Here is a 22,706-nt window from a genome sequence, read left to right as displayed (position 1 = left end):
TCCATCTGTCTTTTGCAAAGGCCAAATTGGCAGAAAATGGAAATATGGTAGGAATCACCACTCTTGGCTTCTATCAGGTCCTTCATGAAGGCACTTATTTCGGCAGTTCCTCCAGGAGTGAAGCATTGCTTTGGGTTACTATTTTCCTAAGTATATACAGTTCTAATGACTTCCACATACCCTTTCCCACAATAGTAGCCAATTCTGATCAGGGAACTAATGTGAGAAATATGCCAGTTTCTGAGTATATCTGCTCCAATTCTGTATTCTGGAAAATGGGAAATAACCACAGGTTGGGTCTAGGTACACACTGGGCCCACTGTGAGACAGACCTGAGCTAAAGCTTCATTGAACACCTGACCTCCATAATTTGTGGGCCACAGTAACATTTTGGTCCTTATGGAATTAGTGTTAGTGTAGAGCCAGTGTCCATAGTCCCCAAAGGTCTGATTATTTCCTTTCCCCAATTCATAGTTACCCTGGTAAAAGGCTGTAGGTCTCTTTGGGAACGACTGGGAAAAAGATAGTATAAATTTTGTTTTGTTTTTTGTTTTTATTTTTTAAATGTTTATTTATATTTAAGAGAGAGAGTATGTGTGAGCAGGGGAGGGGCAGAAAGAGATGGAGACAGAATCTGAAGCAGGCTTCAGGCTCTGAGCTGTCAGCACAGAGCCTCATGCAGGGCTTGAACTCAGTAGCCATGAGATCATGACCTGAGCTGAAGTTGGATGCTTAACCAACTGAGCCACCTAGATGCTCCAACAATATAAGTTTTTAACTGTCCTGGGGTTCTGCCTCAAGGGGATTCAGTCTCCCATTCACTCCAGGAGTTCTGGGTATGTAAACTGGTTCAGGTCTGGGAATTGATGGAGAGTGGTGACTTTTTATGGTTCAGATTAGACTTTTGTTCACGTGACCTAGAACTTTTCTGCTTAAACAGAAAAATAAGAATTTAGTAGGCTTCCTGTGTATTTTCCTTCTAGGAACACCATGATTGACTAACCAGTGTTATAGTCCACATGAGTTAGACTATTCTGATTGCTGCTTTGAATCCACTGTTGCTTATGCAAACCATGCCCCCTTCACCTTTGCTGGTTGAGCACTGCAACCCCTTCAGGATCCAATCATTCCCCTCATATTTAGGTTCCCTAATTCAATGATGGCAGTTCCCACTATAAGATCTGACTTCTAGAGGAGCTTTTCAAGGATCCATGGTTCCCTCGTGAATTTGTAGGTCACAGTTGTGGTCAAGGTATGTCTTCCTGGACCCTCCTAAGGTAGGTGAGCAAGTCTTAAATGACAAATCCATTATAACATTCCAATCTCCCTAAGACTTTGGACACTTTCTTTACATTAAACCAAGGTAAGTCTGGCATTTCTGACTCACTCATTGTAGATCACCTTTTTTGGTCCATGTATCAGCCAACCAACCAAACTATTATGATCCTTTCTAACTCTCTACACTGCAACATTAAATGCAAAATCTCTACTTAGTGCGCTCATATCAATGAATTTGGCCTGATTCAGCTTTATGTTCATTCCAACATTTTTCCACACTCTTATTATCCTTTTCTACCCTATCCTCTGGATTTCTATCTGTGTAAGTTAGAGAACTCAAGTAGTTCTTCTGGAGTAGAGCACATATCCTTATGGGTCACATTTTGTACTTCACCTTTAAGGGCCTGCTGGGTGCTGGGACTGTGTCTTCTTACAAGTCTAGAAGCAAAAAAGGGTGTGGGGATTGGGTCCTGAGGAGACTCAGCTTTGTCTGGCATGGAAACTACTGTAGTAGAGGTCATTACAATTTTCTCAGGCAGTGCAGGGTTAATTCCCTCAAGTTGGAGGGAAGGAAGAGGAGGTAGAGAAGCCACTTTCACTACAAAACTCCTCAAAATTTAGAGGTTCAACGTCCCCAGCTTCATCATGGACTTCCGATCTGTCCTCATTTCAACTTTCTATCCAATCCAAGGGGTGCCTGGGTCACTCACTCAGTTAAGTGTCCAACTTTGGCTCAGGTCATCATATTGTGGTTTGTGATCAAGCCTCATGTAGGGCTCTGTGCTTACAGCTCAAAGCCTGGAGCCTGCTTCAGATTCTGTGTCTCCCTCTCTCTCTGCCCTTCCCCCACTCATGCTCTGTCTCTCTCTCTCTCAAAAATAAATAAACATTAAAAAAATTTTTTAAAAGTCCAATCTATCCAATCCAAGAGTTGTATATTTTAGTCTAGAACTCAGGGAATAGTCAGGGCTATAGATACGAATTTGTGACTCATCAGCATATGGATTGTATTTAAAGGTATAGGGCTTGATTGTAAAACCTCTCACCCTCCCACCACCCCTTAGGTGAGACTAATTAAGGGTCTTTCTAAAATTTCATATTTAGATATGCACTATTGTTCTGAAAAGAAGAAGTGATGATTTCCAGTACAAAAAACACATTTATTCAAACAATTATTAAAAGCCCACTAGATGCCAGGGAATCTTCTACATGCTAGGGATACCTCAGTGAACATTACATGGTCCCAGCCCTCAAGCTACCTAAACTTTGATAAGCAAGACAGAGAATAAAAAAACCCAAACAAACAAAATATAATATACTAAATGTCAAGTAGTGATAGATACTATGAAGAAAAATCAAGCTGAGTAAGTAGGGAGTGACAGAAATTAGAGTTGCTATCTTATTTTTTTTAAAGTTTATTTATTGATTTAAGTCATCTCTACACCCAAAGTGGGGCTTGAACTCACAATCCCAAGATCAAAAGTCACACTTTTGTGACTCTTCCGACTGAGTCAGCCAGACACACATGTTAGTTTAAATAGAGTAGTTGGGGAAGGTGTTTTTGAGGAGGAGTAGAGACTTGAAGTGAGAGAGCTAGCTATGTGAGTGGTTGGGAATGGAGTAGCAAGCAAGGAAGAATGGAAGGAACTAGAAAAGAATCCAGGTTCTGTAGGGTCTTGAGAGGGAGAGGGGAGGGGAGAAGGGAGGTAGAAATGGGGAGGCAGAGGGAGAGAACTGAAGATGGGAGGAAAGGAGAGGAAGAAAGATACAAAAAGCCAGGAGGGCTGGGGTCCTGCAGTTGGCAGCTCTTAGAGAGTTGAGATTCAGAGGCTCTCAAGCAATTGTGGGGCAGTAAGAACAAGAGAGGAGATTCCTATAAGTATGGCTCAAGGTTATGAATTGCTTTCCCTTTAAAATTTTTTAATGTTTTCTTATTTACTTATTTTTTTTTAAAAAAAAATTTTTTTTTCAACGTTTATTTATTTTTGGGACAGAGAGAGACAGAGCATGAACAGGGGAGGGGCAGAGAGAGAGGAAGACACAGAATCGGAAACAGGCTCCAGGCTCTGAGCCATCAGCCCAGAGCCTGACGCGGGGCTCGAACTCACGGACCGCGAGATCGTGACCTGGCTGAAGTCGGACGCTTAACCGACTGCGCCACCCAGGCGCCCCGCTTATTTGCTTATTTTGAGAGAGAGAGATAGAGAGCAAAGAGGGGAGGGACAGAGAGAGAGGGAGAGAGAATCCCAAGCAGGCTCTGTCCGGTAAGCATGGAGCCCGATGCGGTGCTTGAACCCACAAACTGTGACATCATGACCTGAGCCAAAATTGAGAGTCAGACGCTTAACCAACTGACACACCTAGGGGCCCCGAATTGCTTTTCCTTTAATGGTTTTCGTCAGACTAATGACTAGAATTGGGGATTATTTTTATAATTACTTATGGCCATTAGCTTGTGTTTCTTTTAATAGAACACTCCACTGGAAGTGGGCTGTATGACCATATTTGTTTTCTTTTTTAATGTAATAAATGTTAAATTTATATCTCACATTACCTGTAGGAATGACTATTCAGAGATCCTATGCAGTAGCCTTTTTTTTCTCTTTGGGGAACATATTCAGCTGAACATATGAAAAAAATATTTATATAACAGTTTATGGTAAGGAAATTATTACATTGCTTCTGAAATTTAATAAGTATGTATACACAAAATTTGCATTATTGCTTGTATACAATATTGTTCCAACCATGTTAAAGTCTATCTATTTCAAGACTGTTATTTTCCTGGAAACTCTTTAAAAAAAAAATATATATATATATACGTATATATATATATGTTTATTTTTGAGAGAGAGAGAGAGAGAGAGAGAGAGAGCGAGCAGGGGAGAGGCAGAGAGAGAGGGAGACAGAATCTGAAGCAGGCTCCAGGCTCTAAGCTGTCAGCACAGAGACTGATGTGGAGCTCAAACTCACAGACGGCGAGATCATGACCTGAGCTGAAGTGGATGCTTAACCAATTGAGCCACCCAGGCACCCCTCTTCTGGAAACTCTTGATTTCACACAGAATGTCATAAATTAACTTTTAGTCCACTCCCTTCACTAGTATGGAAGGTATCCTTCATTAGGACAATGATTTTACTCACTCCTATATCACAAGTGCCTAGGATAGTAGCTTCTATACAATAGATGTTCAGCAAATGTTTGATAGGTGAATAGTAAGTGAAGTAAAATGAACTAGTTTGTCAAACTGCCTCAACCTTTTAACTAAAAAATGCTAGAAGTACAAATGGCTTTAGGCTAATTAAAAGTAGAATTTAACTAACAGGTTATCTTTTATAGTAATTTCTTGGTAGCATTTTTTCCTATAATTACATTTATTTCAGTGGTAGCTGTGGGAAATAATCCCAATTCAAATAGCAATACCTATTTAAACCCCATAGACTCTTAAGTTTAAAAACAAAGCAAAGAAAACCCAAAATTTGTCTTTAATTTTTTCCCCAAGTTATAAAAATGATCAGCAACTTTAGGCGGCTTTATTTAGTTATATATTTAGCAAGGAAAGTACCAGTGTGTTATAACACAGAACCAGATTAAGTTATTTGGTTTCAGTGATAAATCTGTAAGAGTGGTAGGCTAATGATAGGTGATTTAGCATTTTGGGACCACTTCTCTGAGAAACATTTCTCTTCAGGGGTCAATTAAGAGTGTTTATTTTACTGTCTAGCCATAAACACATCATGCACATCTAACATGAGGTGTTCACTGATGCTTGTTTAGATGCTGAAGGCAATGCATTAGGAACTGATGGTAAACCATTCTTATCCAATCAGTTCCTGATGCAGTATCTACGACATCAAAAACTCTATAATAATTATATAAAGTATTTATTTCCAAATGCAACAACTTTGTTCCCTTTGTTCCTACATATAAAATTTGCCATTAAGTAATGCTTCTTGTCATCTGATAAAATCAATCTAATGTCACACTGATGAGTAATTTCCCGTTTACCAAGAGACACATTGCAAACACGATGTGTATAAGACTCGTGTAGTATAATCATGTATTTCATGGCAAACTAGTGTGGGTAAGTATTTTTTAGAGAGGATATTTTGAGTTTTTTTTTTTTTTTAATGTTTATTTGTTTTTGAGAGACAGAGACAGAGCACAAGTTGGGGAGGGGCAGGGAGAGTAGGAGACACAGAATCTGAAGCAGGCTCCAGGCTCTGAGCTGTCGGCACAGAGCCTGATGCCGGGTTTGAACGCAAGATCATGACCCCAGCTGGAGTCAGATGCTTAACCAACTGCACCACCCAGGCGCCCCTTAGAGAGGATATTTTAAAAACAGCTTGCCTTAAGCCACTTGTTTCTGTTTTTTGTTTTAAAGGATAATTTAAAAATATTAAAATCCTAAGGAGATTTGAATGAGACAACCTGGTGAGCATTTAGTTTTGGATTCATTGATTAGGATAAGTTGCATGTACATGTTCAAGATAGATTTATCATGTCTTTTATTCTAGAATTCTAGCTCACTGAAATGATAAGATTAGAATTAGAATTAATAGATATAAGAGGCATAGGATACCAAGAAGAACATAATGGTCAGATACACAATTTCAAGAATGTTACTGGTTTCCTATCTTATTGATCATTTTGCAGGTCAGTTTTTGATGATCTCATCAGAAAATTCTAATTAGTCTCCTAAAATTTCTCCAAATATAGAATTAATTAAGGGCTCTAGTATTACCTAGAAATCCTGCCCTTCTGTCAGTGGAACTTTTGGTTTACATGGGATATTCTAGACATAAAGGGTAGGGGATTTGGAAATAGAATCAAAGTGGAGATCACAGAATGGAGACTGGAAAGTCCACTGATTGCTCTCTGTCTTCATTTATCTGAATACCAAGTAGCCCTAAGAGTTAATACTTCACCATGTTTTAATTCTATCAGTGATTTAATTTTGGAATACACTAAAACACTCTATCTAGCTTATCATAAAAATAAGTTCCATCTTATTCTCTTTCCGGAGTTCTTATCTATGATCAAGTACGTTATCTCAATTGTTTAACAGGCATTTCCTTAAGGTTTATATAGAGGTTTATATAAGGTTTATATATTTTCATAGAGAGTATTGCAGTAAAACCAAAGAACTTATAAACAGAATGGTTCTGGGGACCCTGAAGACTTCTGTTGGAGAAGCAATCCCAGGACCAGGACCTGAAAAGTCAGCCCATATTTTCCTATAGCTCTCATGGTCTCTTATAATTTTGGTTTAGCAGGTAGATTTGGCAGATTAGGGAATTAAGTTAACAACTCTAGCAGTGTCTGGGAAATTAGGTGGTATTATGTCATTTGTGAGCTAGAAGGAATGTAATAAGAAAATAAAAATAGGTGAAGAATAGGATCCCTCAAGATTTGATTGTTGCAAATATCCACTGTAATTTTCAAATAGCGTCATTTATCAAAAGTAACATAAGTCCATTTGCGCACATGTCATGATTCTAGGCTATTGGTTATTTGGAGTACCTAGTATAGTATTGCAACAGGTTTTGAAACCCCTCAGTACTGGGACATGGTGACTGGGATGGTTGACTATGGGAGTATCATCTTTTTTTTTTTTTTTTCAACGTTTATTTATTTTTGGGACAGAGAGAGACAGAGCATGAATGGGAGAGGGTCAGAGAGAGAGGGAGACTCAGAATCGGAAACAGGCTCCAGGCTCCGAGCCATCAGCCCAGAGCCTGATGCGGGGCTCGAACTCACGGACCGCGAGATCGTGACCTGGCTGAAGTCGGACGCTTAACCGACTGCGCCACCCAGGCGCCCCGGGAGTATCACCTTTAATTACAAACTGCTACAAGGAATTTGGTGGGGAAAGAGGGATTCATGGAGTTGGGTAAAAGCTCCTATACCAGGCCAGTGGTTATCAAACTTGAGCATGCAGAATTGTCCAGAGGTTTATTAAAAGACTGCTGGGATACACAATCAGTTTCTAATTTAATGGCTCTAGGATGGGGCCCAAGAAAAACCAGCATTTTTAACAAGTTCCCTGGTGATACAGTTCAGAGACTATAATTTGAGAACAACTGCTCTATCCTGGTCTGAGACTATATGGGCTATTGGAAACAAGTGATCAACCAGGACTGTGATAAAATGAGTGTGATGATCTAGAAGGAAAAAGGACCAGAATGAAGCATCTACAGAAATTCAAATCCTAGTAATTATTGGAGTTCAGGAATGATGCTCTTTAGACATCATATTACTACAGATCTTTTAGGAATACATTTGCAACTTTCTCTTTTCATTTCCTTTCACTCCAGAAAAAAATCATAGATTAAAAACTCTTCAGTTCTTTGGATTACTTGAGTTTGGAAATAGAGCTAGTCTGCCTGTAGATGGAGCAAAATGATAGTAAGGAAAGACAACTCAGAGACAGGCTGCTATGAAACAGGAGAATGTCAAAATCTAGGCTACAGTTTTGAGCAATCTTTGGAGCATTGTATAGGCCAAGGGCATCTCCCAGTAATTGAGGTGTCTCTAATAGAACCAAAAAGAAGAGGGTCACTTTTTCTGGAAGATCTCCCAGAGGTTTTTTTAGAGAGAGCCTCCTGGTATGTCCATTCCAGGTGACAAAAATGTTGTACAGCTAAGTGGCAGACTTATCTGTTCCTAGAGTTGATCAAACTCCTCCCTTCTCCCAAGGTTTTCACCATGCTGTTCCCACAACTCCTACCCATTCTTCGAATCTCAACCTCAGCTTGTTCAGATGAGGTCTCCCCATCCTTTGCTCATAGCAGGTAACCATCTATAATTACAATGGAGATATTTACATGATTGGTTTCACAATCAGCTCCCTACTAGGGTAGGGATGGTTTGTTTACTCTTGCATTCCCGATACAGGGCCTGGTACCTCACTGGCATTAAGTACTTGTTGAATGAAACATGAAAAGCAGCTGTACCTTACAGAGAGAACTTGAAACCAGGTTTTGTGGTCAAGCATGTTGGCTGAGCTTGGAACCTTCTCCATCCTTACCCCCTCCAGACTATCAATGTTCATTGCTAGTAGAGTGTGGGATACAAGTGCAGCAGGTTTTGACTATAAATTAAATAATGCCATAACCCCCAAAAGAAAGTGTGTTTTTAAGGAGAAGTTTGGGCTTCAAAAATGATTTAGAAGAATGGGTTATACAGGTACAAATTGGGTACCTGGCAAGATTACTAATATCAAAGTGCTCTAGCCAATAGAGGATTGAATCTGTAACCAGTAAAGGTTTCTTTAACCCTGCTCCACCTTCATGGAAGACAGCTCTGTCTTAAATAGGATGGACAGCTGTAGACTTCCTGAGATCTTGCAATCATCACTGGACACATAAACCCTCTTTGTTCTGTTGTTTAGTTTTGATTTTTTAATTAATTAATTAAAGGAATTTAATTAATTGACAAAAGAAGACAAAGATGGCCTTTCTGAGCATTCAACGACTATTTATTCTCCAGTAGTACAGCCTGGAGAGGGCCACAGCAAGTTCTAATCTGGATGTACAGAGAAGACAGACATTGTGAGCCTGGGGTCACTTTTAGCTTGCATAGGGGTGCTGCTAGGATGCCTTGGGCTTTTTGACTTTGTCAGTGACTTCAGAGGCCTTCTTGGTGGCAGATGGAATTTTTGCTGGCTGACTTGAGCCTGCCCACATTCCTTACTACATACATTCAGAAGCAGAGAACGATAAAATCCTTTGAAGGCAGAAGGATGACCACCATCTAGCTAGCTTGTTCTCATTAATGGAATAAATAAAACCTGCTGTCAAGTTGGGCTTACAGCATGGGGCTCCCTGCAGTACCTGAAAGCCAAGGTCAGCCTCCTGGGACAGCTGAACTGCTAGCACTAATGGTCTAAGGAAGGCTGGTAATCTTACTTCACTTTTTGGGCCAGGACTGAAATGTTGATTTCTAGCACTAAGAAGGTTCAGTCAAGAGTTGTCCAGGGGAATGAGCTCAGAAGGAGACCTTCGCTCATTTGGGGAACTGAAGGTAGTATGAAAACTAGGAAATCAGTGGGGAAATCAATGGATCTCTGGACTTCTGTCACTCTGGTAGAAGCCAGGGCTGGGTGTGGTGGGACACCTGCAAGCTCAAAGTGTACACCTGAGGACAAAGCCAGGGATGCTTAGAGAACACTCAGGGCAAGTTTTAAGCACCACAGGTTTATGTGCAGTACATACTGGGACACAACTGGTCAGGGAAGAATCAGGCAAGATCTAAAGAAGCAGCCTTGGGATGCCCTTTACATGGGGCCCCAAATAGTGAAGCCTGTAGGCGACACATGTCACCATGGTTCCTATGTGCAAAGCCAAATCCACGTGTAGAGGTGAGGTCTGACCTGAGTAATGCTTAGAGCCACAGTGAGTTGCAATCTGTGATCAGACAGGAACACACAGGCTGGAGGATGAAGAGAGCATGGTTAGCTGCACTGAGCAGGAATAGAGTTCAGGTTTAGTGCAGCAGATCAGAATCACAGGTTCAGCACACATTTAAGGTGCAGGCCTGCAGACTGGCAGTAGGCTCTGCTTGCTTGCTCTGGGAGAGAGACCAGCTTCTTCCACTATGATGTAGATAGTCTTCATGGTATAGGTAGTAACAAGGAAGAACAAGGGCCATACTATAGGTGCTGGCGATTGAGGTGAGGACTTGGTTCCCAGGAGCCCTAACAAGGTCTCATATAGTGAGCAAGACAGAGCCTCCATAGGAAAAGGCTGGGAACCCTGTTGCACACTATCCTCTATTAGCACTGTCATAAACTAATCCCATCCAACAACAATATTTTGGGTGTCTCATTGACAGAGATGCCAAAGCCTTCCCTTATTTCGATGCTAATTATCACCAGGGTGATAAAATTTTTAAGTTTTTTTTTTCCAAGTCATATTCTATGTGGCTGAAAAGATACGTGATTCCCCCCCCCCCCATTAAAGCAGCAAAAAAGCTAATTAGTTTTCAAAAAGGAGTTGGGACTCCTAATTCCAGAGCCAGTTTTCTCTTTGGTCTTTTATACTAGCTCTCCTCTTGGTAGGAACCTGCCTGTCCTGTGGTCTGTGCTTCTCAAGTTTAATTGCAAGGTTGCTATTTGGAGCCCACAACACATGTTTTTCCTTAGAGTTTATAAGTTATTAAGTTCTGAGAAAATCCTATTCGATCTATGTTACCTAGTAAACAAGTCATGCTACTTCTCTAATTAAAAAACTCTCTCCCAGTGCTTCTCAAGTCATTCACATTAAAACCCCAAATCCTTACCATGGACCACCCAGTTATTGCTCCAATTCCATCTCCTACCAGTTTCTCTTTCACTCCACTCCACTCCATCCACAGCCTTCTTGTTGGACTCACATACACTGATTCTCACCTCTGACTGCACATTAGAATCTGCTGGGCAGCTCATAAATAGTGATGCTCAGGCCCCACACCTAGTCATTCTGATTTAATTCATCTGTGATGAAGCCCTTGCCTTTGGCCTTTCTGAAAGCTCCCCTGGTGCTTAGATGTGTAGACAGTACTGCAAACATCTACAGTACTTACCGCATGTACCAACATGACCACAAACACAATTCCTGAAACATAGTATGTGCTCATCTATTTAAAATTTTTTTCTTGTCCTATTTAATTACATTAATTTTCTTTCCTTTTGAAAAAAGAATGTATCTTTTTTGAAAAATTGTCACCAAGAATTGGAATTGGTAATTTTTTAATGTTTGATGGGGAAAAAAAGGCTATTTCAACTAGCAGGAAGATACAGATGATATCTGGAGAATTTCATAGCTTTAAAGGGCCCTAATGAGTGATGCAGATTAATATGAAGCCCTCTTCTTATCAGAGGTAAGTTATTTTCTGGCTTATATTTCAGTATTTGTCCTGTTAGTCTGGGAATAACTAGTCCTCAAACTGACTTCCTACTACCCAACATCACTTGCTGGCAAGGAAACCTAATAGGTCACAATAGCAGATGTGTAATCTAATCGGATAGACACACAGGCTTCTTCTCTTCCTGAAGATACCCAAGGAACTACGTCAGCCAAGACCTTTGAAATAGCATGTTTAATACATTTTGTTGCTAAAGTTAATCTTACATTAATTACAAATTTGTTCCATCTAATTGGTTTGGTGCTGCTGGGTGAATGAGAAAGAGAACTGGCCTTGATTTTTTTTATCCTGAGGAATCACATTTGTTCTCAATCTTTTTCCAGAATAGTCTTCTGCCCCTGTTTCCAGGGGTCACCAAGAATTGGAGTTAGGCATGGCTCAAAAAAGTCTTTGAGGCCAGAGCCACAGTTGGTTCTAAATTTCAGTATCAATTAGGACAGTTGAATGTGAAACGTTCATAGTAGGAATGAGGAAGAGACTTTCAGTGTGAGAATCTGGGCAGTTGAAGTTTGAGTAGGGCTGGCAGATCATCCTCTTTTGGACTGCTTGGAATCTGACAGCACCCCCAGAAAGAGTGGGAGGAGCTTTCAGAAGGAAAACATTTTAGGTTTAGCTTCTAACACCAAACTCCCTTGGTTGATTTACAAAAAAACAACAAACAAAAAACCAAGGAGCCTTAAAGGAGTGCTATAAATGGAACATGAATCCAATAAAGACAAATTAATTCCCAAGGCTGGTTGTCTTTCTCGTAGAGCGGGACTTCAGAAAAGACTTCAGTAAGATTAAAAGAGGTTGAACATGAAACAGTAACCATAGCAACTTTGCTTTTTTTTTTTTGTCATGAGCTAGTAATTCCGTACTGTAATTTGGGTTGCCTACAAGTCTTTTGATCCATGAGGGCAAGGAAATTGCTCTGTTTAGCATAATCCCAGAGACCACTGTGGGGGATTGTATGAACATCTCACAGTTGCCAGCTGAGATTAAGCCAACTCACAGCCATCCAGGTTAGACCTGCAAGAAGAGCATCATGTGAGCAGAGGCACATGGGTGCCTTGGGTAAAAGCATAGCGCTATTCACTGAGCACATTGGCTGAAGAGTTATTATGTCTCCTGGATTTTTTCTTGATGAGACATTATCAAGCTACTTCTCTTGGTGAATTGAAACCTATATTCACACGTTGCTGGTATGTGCAGCATTGCATATCATGTCCTAATTTTTGCATTTAGAAAGGATTTATTCTATTTAATCCTTACATAATAAGAAACACAAGTAAGTATAGGAGGATATAAAACCAATCACTCAAAAACCATTTATAAGCAAGCTTTATAAGGAATTTGGGAATACCAACAACACCCTAAAATAGTTCCTCAGGTAAAAAAAAAAAAAAAAACAACAACCAACAAACAACAATTATGTAAGTGAAAAAGGTAATGAGCATATATATACTCACCAAAGGGGCAGGTGTGATAATGGGGGTCCAGGTCTTCACCTTTTTTAGATGGCAGTTTCTGTGTCCTTCCCTTTGCTCATGCTGCTTTATTCAGTTACATTGGATTGGGCTATGAGCCTCCGCCCTTCTAATTCATTGAGTGGGGCTGATCAATCATAGGGATAATGATCAAGAAAGGAAGGAGGGAGAGACTGAAGAGGTTCTCCATCATCTGCTGTGGGGATTCTCAGCTTCAGGGAGTATAAGAAGCATCAGAGGACCTTGTTACAAACAGATCCCCAGAGTCCGTGTCCAGATTTTGATTTTGTATGTCTGGTTTAGGGCAAGGATTTGCATTTTGATGGGGATTTGCCCTGCCTTTCTCTCTAGTTTCATTTCATACTAGTCCATTTCTTCCCCTAAATTGTAGACTCAAGCTATAACAAACTGCTTGAAGTTCCATAATCCAATGAGCTGTATTATGCCTTTGCACATACTTGAGACAGTTTCCTCTTCCTCCCTCCCTCCTTGAACAAACATACACACACATATGCATGCATACATACCTTGTGTGACTGACACACACATTCAATCTAAGACCAACACCAGACACTTTCTCTCTTCTGTCTCCCTTCTCTGTGCTCAATTTGTACCCTCTCTATTTTCACACCTGTTATACACAATGATGTTTTCTTGCTTACATGTTGTCTCCCTCATTAGACTATGACCTCCTATATGTAAGGACCACCCTTATTCATCTTTATAGTCTCAGCCATACAATTCTCTGTATGGCCTCTACTACTTAAAAGTTACACAATAAAAGTTTGTTGAGCTAAACGAAATGTTTGTTGAAGCAAAGTATTATAGATTCCAGCTCATAACTTGTCCCTAAATAACTGAGACTTGACAGAATTAGGATAATGATAATCTGCTTGGTTAGAAAAAAGGCTTTTCAAGGAAAAAATTCAGGGAGATATGAAGTTACAAAACAATTAAGAAAGAACAAGAGAATATAATCTTGCTTTTCATATGAACTCCTAAGTAGAAGGCTACTTGTTGAGAAATAAAAATGTCTTCTCACTGAACTTTAGCATTTAAAATATAGTCTATGTCTATTTTCTGGAGTCAAATTGCTCAGGATCAAAAAGAAATAGAGGATTTTATCCTAAGCAAAAAACAAGGGCCTATCATTTCTCATGTCTTTCTTCTCAAGGGGTTAGGATAAATCAGATCCAACTCCAAAGCAACATGCAGGCCTGTTCTTTTTTTCTTTTCTCTTAACCCTAGATTTGATTTCCCTTTCTTCCTAGAAGGTTTAACACTGAAAGTGACTGTTAAGAGATAGCAAGAATAAAGATGTAGTTCTTCTTCCCTCTACTGGAAAACATTAGAAAAAGGTCATAACTGGAAGTACTGTACATTGATGAGGAAAATAAAGAGCTGCAGGTGAACCCAAGACATAGGGTATATCATGCCCACAACTGCAGTGGGGAAGGCACTAGGGGGAAAGTATAGACACAAACTTTGCTGCCTTGCCCACCTTACTGGGTTGTTGTGATGGGCATTTAAAAGGGAAAAGGAGGGCAATGATATAAAGAAGTTTTGGTAACAAAGCTATGCTAATGTGGCTGGTTAGTCCATAGGCCAGATAAACTAAAAAAATAGTAGCAAAGTATCAAGAAGTAAGCTCTTTCTAAAACCATACATGCTGTTCAAGGATTTTAGGGATATTACCAAAGGAAGGGAGACTCTAAATCCATAGTAAAGTATTCCTACAGGCATCTTTGGGGGCATTGCAATGTATGCATTTGTGATCTTAATTCTGTAAACTCTTAGATCTTACTCTCTATAGATTTGTATTTGGATGTAACAGAAGTTTCTGTTAGGTCATTGGATCTGTTTAGACAGTTGCAATTTCAATATTTCTCTTAAGATCATGTTATTTACTCAGAGTCAGAATTATTTAGATAACTTCTGAAAACTCGGAAGGATTAACCCTCCTGCAATTGACTGTGAAAGATGGCATAAGGGGTTGGGAAGCACATGAGCTTTGGAGTGAGGTAGAGCAGGGTGTGATTCCTGGTACTACACTTACCAGCGTGGTGCTTTAAGGTGAATCATTTTGTTTCTTGGAGATTCAGTTTGTGCATTGTTAATACTTGTGGGTGACATTATTAACAACTAACTGAGATAATATTGTGGAAATGTCTACCTGGTACAAAATCTGATACATAGTTAATAAATTCTGGTTTTATTTTAATTTTACCATGATGTCCTTTGGTTAACTCAATTACTTGTTTTTCCTTTCCAACCTCTAGATTTTAGAAGAGGTGCCCAAATTCCACTCTTATATTTATGCTTACGTTATTATCTTCCTTCCTAGAAGTTTTTCTTTTCTTTTTAAAAAAATATTTATTTATTTTTTGGGAGAGTGCAAGTGATGGAGGGGACAGAGGATCTGAAGCAGATTGCGCTGACAGACTGATAGCAGTGAGCCTGACATGGGGGTTGAACTCATGAACTGCAAGATCATGACCTGAGCTGAAGTCGGACCCTCAACTGGCTGAGCCACCCAGACGCCTCCTTCCCAGAAGTTTTTAAAATCTGCTTCTGTGCCTTGCTCAAGTTACTGACTTATTAATGATGTACCAGGGTGCTCTAGGGTGTTGGCCAAGAGGTGTATCTATTTCTACACTGAGGGGCTTCTGAGTTTGCATGATGCTTATGGTTTCTCTGAACCAATGGTATCCAGAGTTGACATAAGCCATTTTATAATTCAGTTTTCTCTTCTTTATGGATACAAGTGTTCTGTCATTTGAGACATGCTGCTTAGAAATCTAGTTCTCCCTTAGCCTTCAGGTCAGAATTCTGAAACAGCTCAGGTCTTTGGGTACTCAGATTCACACTGGTGCTGGAGTGGTACTAATTTTGTTACATTTGAGTGTCTTTTGCAATCCCTCTTTTGGAAATTAACTCAAAACAAAGGCAGAAAAGTCTATGAAAACCAACTGATAAGGTGCTGATGGGTGAGAGGACTTATAAGAACCCCTTCAACAGGGCTCTGTTCTATATCCCAATTTCCTAGCAGATGTGGGGACCACTTCAAGTTTCTTCAAACAAACTTCCTCTCTCTGATTTCTGGGTGGGAGTCACTCTCCGGGCAATAATCTTTTTCATGTCTGCTTCCTTTTTACCTTGCCTTCTTGTTCTTTTTGGGATTGGGACTCTGAATCCCCCAAGGCTTGAAAGATAGCCAAACATTATTTATTATTTTTGTAGCTTTGTAGGCATTCAAAAAATGTTTGGCTTTGAATTGGTTTCAATAAAATAGTTGGCTAGAGTTACAAATGAGCATTTTGGCTGGAATTTTGCTAAATACCAGTTTGAAGCTGAATTTTGGTAAAGCTGCCCTGAATACATCTATCTTTGTCAATGGATTTGTTTGTTTATTAAGTGCATACTTTCTGGATTTTTGTGGGAAGAGAAGGTCAGACAGAGGAGCATGAGGATTGGAAGTGATTACGAATAGAGAAAAGGATTCATGGAGAATGGTGTCTAGAGATAAGGCGTTACGAGAAGGGAGTCTGAGTCATACTGTGCATAAGTGGGTGTCCAGCCCAAAGCCAAAGCCAGAACTGCCATTGAGCTGAGCTTCCCATTGGCATGTTTTCCACATTCTGAATGGTGGAGACATTCTTAAATAGGTAGTCACAATTAATGACAGAGCAAAAGTGTAATTGATATAAAGAATGGTTCTCATAAAAAAGGGCTTTTTCATACTCTTCTAGTTTAAGCTTCTAGAAAATCTTAAAAAGAAGCCAGCCCTAGTTCAAGGGACACAGTGCATCTTTCATAACTGAAGCAAAGCAGATGAATAAATAACCTCTTCAAGGAAAGCCATTAGCAAGTTGGATAATGATACTGACGTGAGTAATTGGAGAGAAATAAATAAACTAGTTGCTATTAGAATATTCACTAAGGATTGCCTGTGTATAATTGGGTGTAACTCTTAAGACTTGGTGTATGCCACCTTCCATTTCTTAAAAAAGAAAGAATATTTTGAAGGTCCTCTTTTTGGAGACCAAAGACATAAGGCATTGATCATGACTCAGTGGGGTTGTAGTCTTAGTGTCTGAATCATTTCAAACCTACCTTCTTTTGTAGAGTGCACCTATAGTAAAAGAAGGAGGGAAGTTTATCCTGGAAATTTTTAGGAGACAGTGTCTAGAATTCCAGACGTCTCAAGATTCTTACAACGGAGAAGAAACTTTAGTCTATAAATTTGTCACAATTTTCCAAGATGATTCTTCATTTGGGATGATGGAGGAGATGCTAAAGGCAACAAACACAAAAGAGTAGATGATTAGGTCCTTGAAGCCTGCAAATCGTTAGGTCTCAAAGATGAAACGCTGGACAAAGTTGGGACAAGGTTGACTTACCCATTGTCTGCTCCTTAGAGGCAAGGGTCAGGTTTGAGATTTCTTCTGTAGTTGGAACCCAATGGCTTCTTATTGAGGGGCCGAGTGTCATGCCACAATCTGACAGGATGCACATCCTGCAAGAAGGTGGTTTTTTCAGAAGAAACACATCTCCATGTTCAGCTTAATTGGAAGTGACCCGGCAAAATGATGTAACCCCTACAAAACTCAGTTTTCTCATTTTAAAATAGGATCCCCAAATCTATTTCATACTGTTATTAGAGGCTTCAATAAGACTATTTGTGTAAAGTGCCTAACAATGCCTGATACAGAACATGTAATAAATGGTAGCTGCTATTTTATTTTTCCCTTGGCATTACAATTTTCACAGGTTAAGAATTTGAGTTGACCCTACTGTTATAACAAACAAAAAATATCCTTAGCTAATCATTCTATTACTAACAATAACAAAAGCTGCTATTTAATGAGTGATTACCATATGTCTGAGTATTTTACTTAGTATGTATACTAAGTATTTTATGTAGATTATTTCATTTGATTTTGACAGAGTCTTATCAGGGAGGTTCTTACAGGAACAAAATTGAGGGTGGCTGGGTGGCTCAGTTGGTTGAGCATCTGACCCTTGATTTTGGCTCAGGTCATGATCTCACAGTTCATGGGATCAAGTCCCACATCAGGCTCCACGCTGAGCCTAGAATTCTCTCTCTCCTTCTCTTTCTTTGCCTCTCCCCCACTCAGTCTCATTCTCTCTGTCAAAAATAAATAAATAAACATTAAAAAAAAAAGAAACAATTGAAAATGGGAGAATGTCCAATAGTAGTACTTTTCAATGGCGTTGCAAAGAAACATGGGATTTAATCTGCTGGAAATACAAGATTCAGAGGTATAGTGAGAAAAAGAGAGAGAGAAAGTAGGAGGCACAGTAATTTTTAATCCCATGAGCTCATCTTGAAGACAAGCCTGAGAAAGCCACCCAGCCAGCACCCGGGAAAGGACAACTGAAGCTTTGTGGGCATTGGCAAGGGCAGCCGGATAACACACTGTGAGCAAAAAAGGAAGAACACAGAAATTATAGGGACCTATTAGAGAAGACAGAGGCCCAGTCAACAGAAGAAATTCCTTGAGAAAAAGAAAAAAAAAAGTGTAAAGGGAGAATATCTGATGAGAGGGAGGCCCTACAAACAATCTCTTGGATTGAAGTTGAAGAGTTAAAGTCCCTGGGGCAAGAAATGAGGACTCCAGGAAAGGGAAAAATAAATACTCTCCTGTGAAATCAGTTCTTCTGATTGTGGGCTTGCATGTGTTTGGGGAGGGGATGTCAGGACTCTTCATAAATATGTATGTCTAAGTTATTTTATTGAGGTAAACACACTTATAGAAAAATGTGCAAATCATGAGTATACAGCTTGATGAATTATCACCAAGTGGACACACCCATGTAACCACCACCCAGGTCAAGAAAGAGAACATTACCATATTCATAAATATTTACTACTCCTAGTTTTCACATGCTTAGTTTCTCAAATGAGTCTGTGTCTTTCTAACATAGATATTTAAAGTCAAATGCAGCCAGTTAGGATGTTTTGTATATAAAGTGAGAAAAGAGAGCTTGTTCTAAAAGCAAGTTGGGCAAAACACTTAAAATCCATACAATTCCATAAAAGTGAGATAATAACATCTAAATGAAGTATAATTATATGTTTAAATAAGGAATAATTCTATGCACCCTCTCAAACCATTGGGGCACTGAAAATTAAGTTTCAGAGGGGAGTCCCCACTAGAAAAAGGAATAGCCTGTCTTCCTTGCCTGAAGCCTTCAAAAAATATAGCATTTGGCACTGTTGCAAGCACATGGTATGCTCAACAAATATTTATCAATAACGATAATGGTGGTAAGTTACCTTTTTCGTAAAATACATGGTGATCCCTGGTTTCCTTAAACCAATAACTGGGCAAAGAAATATGACTTTTAGTTCTTCTGAAGCTCCTGGTTGAAGCCTTAGGAGAAAGAACAATCTATGAATTACTGGTGATATGTTTTAACCCCAATTGAAATTATTTTGCCCTTCACCTTCCCCCTTTCCCACAACCAAACGCAGCTCTGAGTTTTGCAGAGATGAGGGGGAAGATAGAAGGAAGGAAAGAAAATGAGAAGCAAGATGGTGAGCAACAAATATGGGAGGGAAAAACAAAAGCTGAGCTAAAGCCACTCAGGAAATATCCCTTTGTACTTCTATTTGCATCAAGTAATTAATGTTATAATTTGGCATAGCAATTAACCACACTTTTTATTAGATCAGATTTCATTATGTGCTACTTTAATTTTGGTAGGTAGTCATTTGTGAGATGAAGGAAGTTATCCACAGCAGCCACTGCTGTGGGTGACCACTAAGACAGAAAATTAAAAGCCATTTGTCAAATGGAAAGGTTATCTATTTTTTACATATTGTAATATCCTTAATGGGTCCTTCAGGTGAAATTTTACAGAAGACAGAGTTAACAAGTGACATGGAAATTGGAAGATGAGTAATGAATTGGTAACATTTACCTGTTTATGAGTGCAAATTCAAGCCTGGTCTTACAAAACCCCAACATGATCCCTGCTGTGCTACAGATAGATCTTTCTTGACTTATGATGGGGTTATATCCCAATAAACTCACTGTCTGCTGAAACTGCTATAAGTCAAAAAGCACTTAATACATAGAACCTACAGAAAATCGTAGCTCAGCCTAGCCTACTTTAAATGTGCTCAGAACACTTAAATTTAGCTCTACAATTGGGCACAGTCCTCTAACACAAGGCCTATTTTATAACGAAGTGTTGAACATATCTTATAATTTATTAGATACTGTACTGAAGTGAGAAATAGAATGGTTGAATGGGTACAGAATGGTTGTAAGTATTTAGGTTGTTTATCCTCATTTATCGTATGCTACTGCCTACCATCATGGGAGGGTATCGTACCATGTATCCTTAACCTGAGAAAACCTCAAAATTCAAAATGCAAAGTATGTTTTTTACTGAATGTGTATCACTTTTACACCCCACCTAAGGTTGACAGATAGTTAAGTTGAACCATTGTAAGTTAGGGACCATCTTTATTAATGATTAGTTTTGCCATGCCTTTTAGGTTAGCAACAGAAATTAGGAAAAGCATCTGTTTCATAATGATGTGTGAATTTGATGGTTTGTCATGTCCTCAGGAATATAAAGGCATGCTTTTACAACTTACCCACTGGGGTTAAAGTATAAATAGATGCAGAATTCATATGAAACTTTCTTTCTTGATGCCCACTCTAGTGGTGAATTATAACTTAGCAGCTTTGATTTCGAGTCAGCCATTGGGTTTGTATGAGAAACTGAATAGTTTGACACTTTTCTAGGAATATAGATGGTTCAAGTAGTAACAAGTGTCATATGGTACAAAGAAAACTGAAGTCTAGTTTCAGGATTACCACTAACCAGTTGTGTGACCTGGGGCCACTGAACGCCGCTGGGCCTTAAAATTGGGTGGTTAAAATGATGGGCTTTGGAGCTGAACAGATCCAGTTCAAGGCCCTTATTAAACCTCTAAGACCTTCAGTTTCTCATCTCCAAAATGGTACCATTAATAATACAAGATTGTTAGAAAGATTAAATGGGACAGTGCATGTGAAAGGCCCAGCATGCAATCAGTGCTCAATAAATAATAGAATTGTAATAAGTGGTCGCTATTTTCCATTCCAGATCTAAAATGTTAAGAGTCTATGATAGAGCTTGTAAAGTGTCTGTCAGGATTGGATCTGCTAGCAATTACCGGTTCCTGAGGGGGGGGGTACGTTGTACCATGTTGCAGCCAAGCTCTACTTCTGCATAGGCTTTTAGGCACTGGTGTTTTTCAGTTATACATTTATTGAAAATCCTGACATCCCTTGAAAGCAAAAAGGAGGAAATCTGCTCCCTTGTCAAAAGAAGGAAAGCCTATGGGATGCCTGGGTGGCTTAGTCAGTTAAGTGTCCGACATGGGCTCAGGTCATGATCTCACAGTCTACAGGTTCCAGCCCAGCACTGGGCTCTGTGCTGACAGCTCAGGGCCTGGAGCCAGCTTTGGATTCTTTGTTTCCCTCTCTCTCTGCCCCTGCCCCACTTGCGGTCTGCCTCTCTCTCTCAAAAATAAATGTTAATAAATAAATAAATTAATTAATTTAAAAGGAAGGAAAGACCATGTGAACTTGCCTGGCACAGCCCTTCAAGAGAGGCTGTTTGCTTGCTTTAAAGATGTGTGGCCTTGGGATCACCAGAGTGGGACAAGGAACATGGCTGGGCCTGGGAGGGAGAATGATCAAAGACAGAAGGCCAAAGTTTTGGGAGGGGCTAATGATAGGGGCAAATTAGTACTTCCAGCAGCATCCTTTCTCTTGCAGTTTCCACAGCTAAGGATGTAGTTTATGGTGGGGGAAATAGCAAGAGACCAGGCCATCCCCAAAGCTTGCCAGTTCACCCCAAGCATAATAACAATGTCCTACATTTTTCAGTTCTTTATCATTGGCAAGTGTTTTCCAAGCCGTGGGCAGTAAACAGGAAAAGTGGATACTCAATTTGTTTTAACGATGAGGAAATTTAGACCCAGAGAGGCATAAATAAGGGAGTCAAATATTCCAAATCCAGTTTCCTGACCTGTAGTTCCCTGTTCATTCTCCATACTCTTTTGTCTCAGATGTACAGTCATGCAGGTTCAGGTATTTCTTTTCTTTCCATTTATGTTTTTCTGAACTTTAGTTTCTTTGCTCACAAAATGAGATGGTTAATAATACCTCCCTCATCAGGTTTGTGCGAGGACTAAATTAGACAATATGTATAGAGTGTTTCATGTAGGAATAGCTATTAGTTGTTGCTATCAGACAGTTCTAGCTCTCCTACCGCCAAGGAAGATGCTAAATTCCTAGCATCACTTCTTACTGTTTCCTCCAATGAGCCCATGTTTTGAAAGATTTTGCATATCAAATTGCTTATATTGGTTAATAATTTTTTTTATTATCAAAGGCATTTAAGATTGCCAGTTGGGATTCCCTGATCTGCAATTCCATCAATGCTGAATTGATTTAATTCTAATAAAAGCAAAGAAACCTGGTATTTAGAGAGCCTTTTCATCCTCATCTAAGTAAATGTACTTCTTTCAGGGTGTTTGAAGTCTCTGAAACATCTTGCTGTTCTCCAGCACTGTCTTTGCAGATTCTGGACATAGCTGGGCTCTCACTTGTCAATGAATAAGCCAAATCTTATTATTATAATCTGAGTAAGTTGTCGTTTTGTGTGTGATCTAATTCAATTTTTGAATGTTACAATTTTTTCCATCACATCATGGGAAATTGGTGTGGTCCAGAAATAATAAAAATGAATTCATTATGAATGAAACTGAAGATGAATTTTTAACATGCTACCAGAAGTTACTGATTAACAGGCATACTGACACTTCAGATACTCCATTCTGCTATACAAGAACTAATTTGTGTATTTCATTCATTGTCATTAAAGGCCAAGTTCAATTATAATTTTTAATTTGTATTTTTTCTTTACCCTTCTGCCATGCGATTCTTATATCAGAGAGGAAAGAAAAATCGTTTTTTTAGTATACAGAAATTAGATCTTTTATAGACAAATTTAACTGTTAA

At 39.3% G+C, this 22,706-nt stretch overlaps 1 long non-coding RNA gene across 2 annotated transcripts in view; it reads right to left on the bottom strand.

Moving 5' to 3' along the window:
- The window catches only part of LOC121016269 (uncharacterized), a 30,451-nt gene extending 9,918 nt beyond the window's left edge, over nucleotides 1–20,533 (bottom strand). Inside the window, exons 1-4 of one of the 2 annotated variants that reach the window (XR_005784200.1) lie at nucleotides 18,956–20,533; nucleotides 17,055–17,170; nucleotides 16,768–16,947; nucleotides 12,637–12,866 (exon numbers count right to left, since the gene is read on the bottom strand). This is a non-coding gene — a long non-coding RNA (uncharacterized LOC121016269). Of the gene's footprint in view, nucleotides 1–12,492; nucleotides 12,867–16,767; nucleotides 16,948–17,054; nucleotides 17,171–18,955 lie in introns of those variants that run through there. The other variant, XR_005784198.1, reaches the window with a different exon arrangement.
- Between the last annotated feature and the right edge of the window lie 2,173 nt (nucleotides 20,534–22,706).

The sequence above is a fragment of the Herpailurus yagouaroundi genome, unplaced genomic scaffold (genome assembly GCF_014898765.1).
Source record: "Herpailurus yagouaroundi ecotype Mexico unplaced genomic scaffold, PumYag 210, whole genome shotgun sequence".
NCBI lineage: Eukaryota > Metazoa > Chordata > Mammalia > Carnivora > Felidae > Herpailurus > Herpailurus yagouaroundi.
Note: the sequence above shows the minus strand (reverse complement) of the source record. Positions and strands in the feature narration are given on the sequence as shown.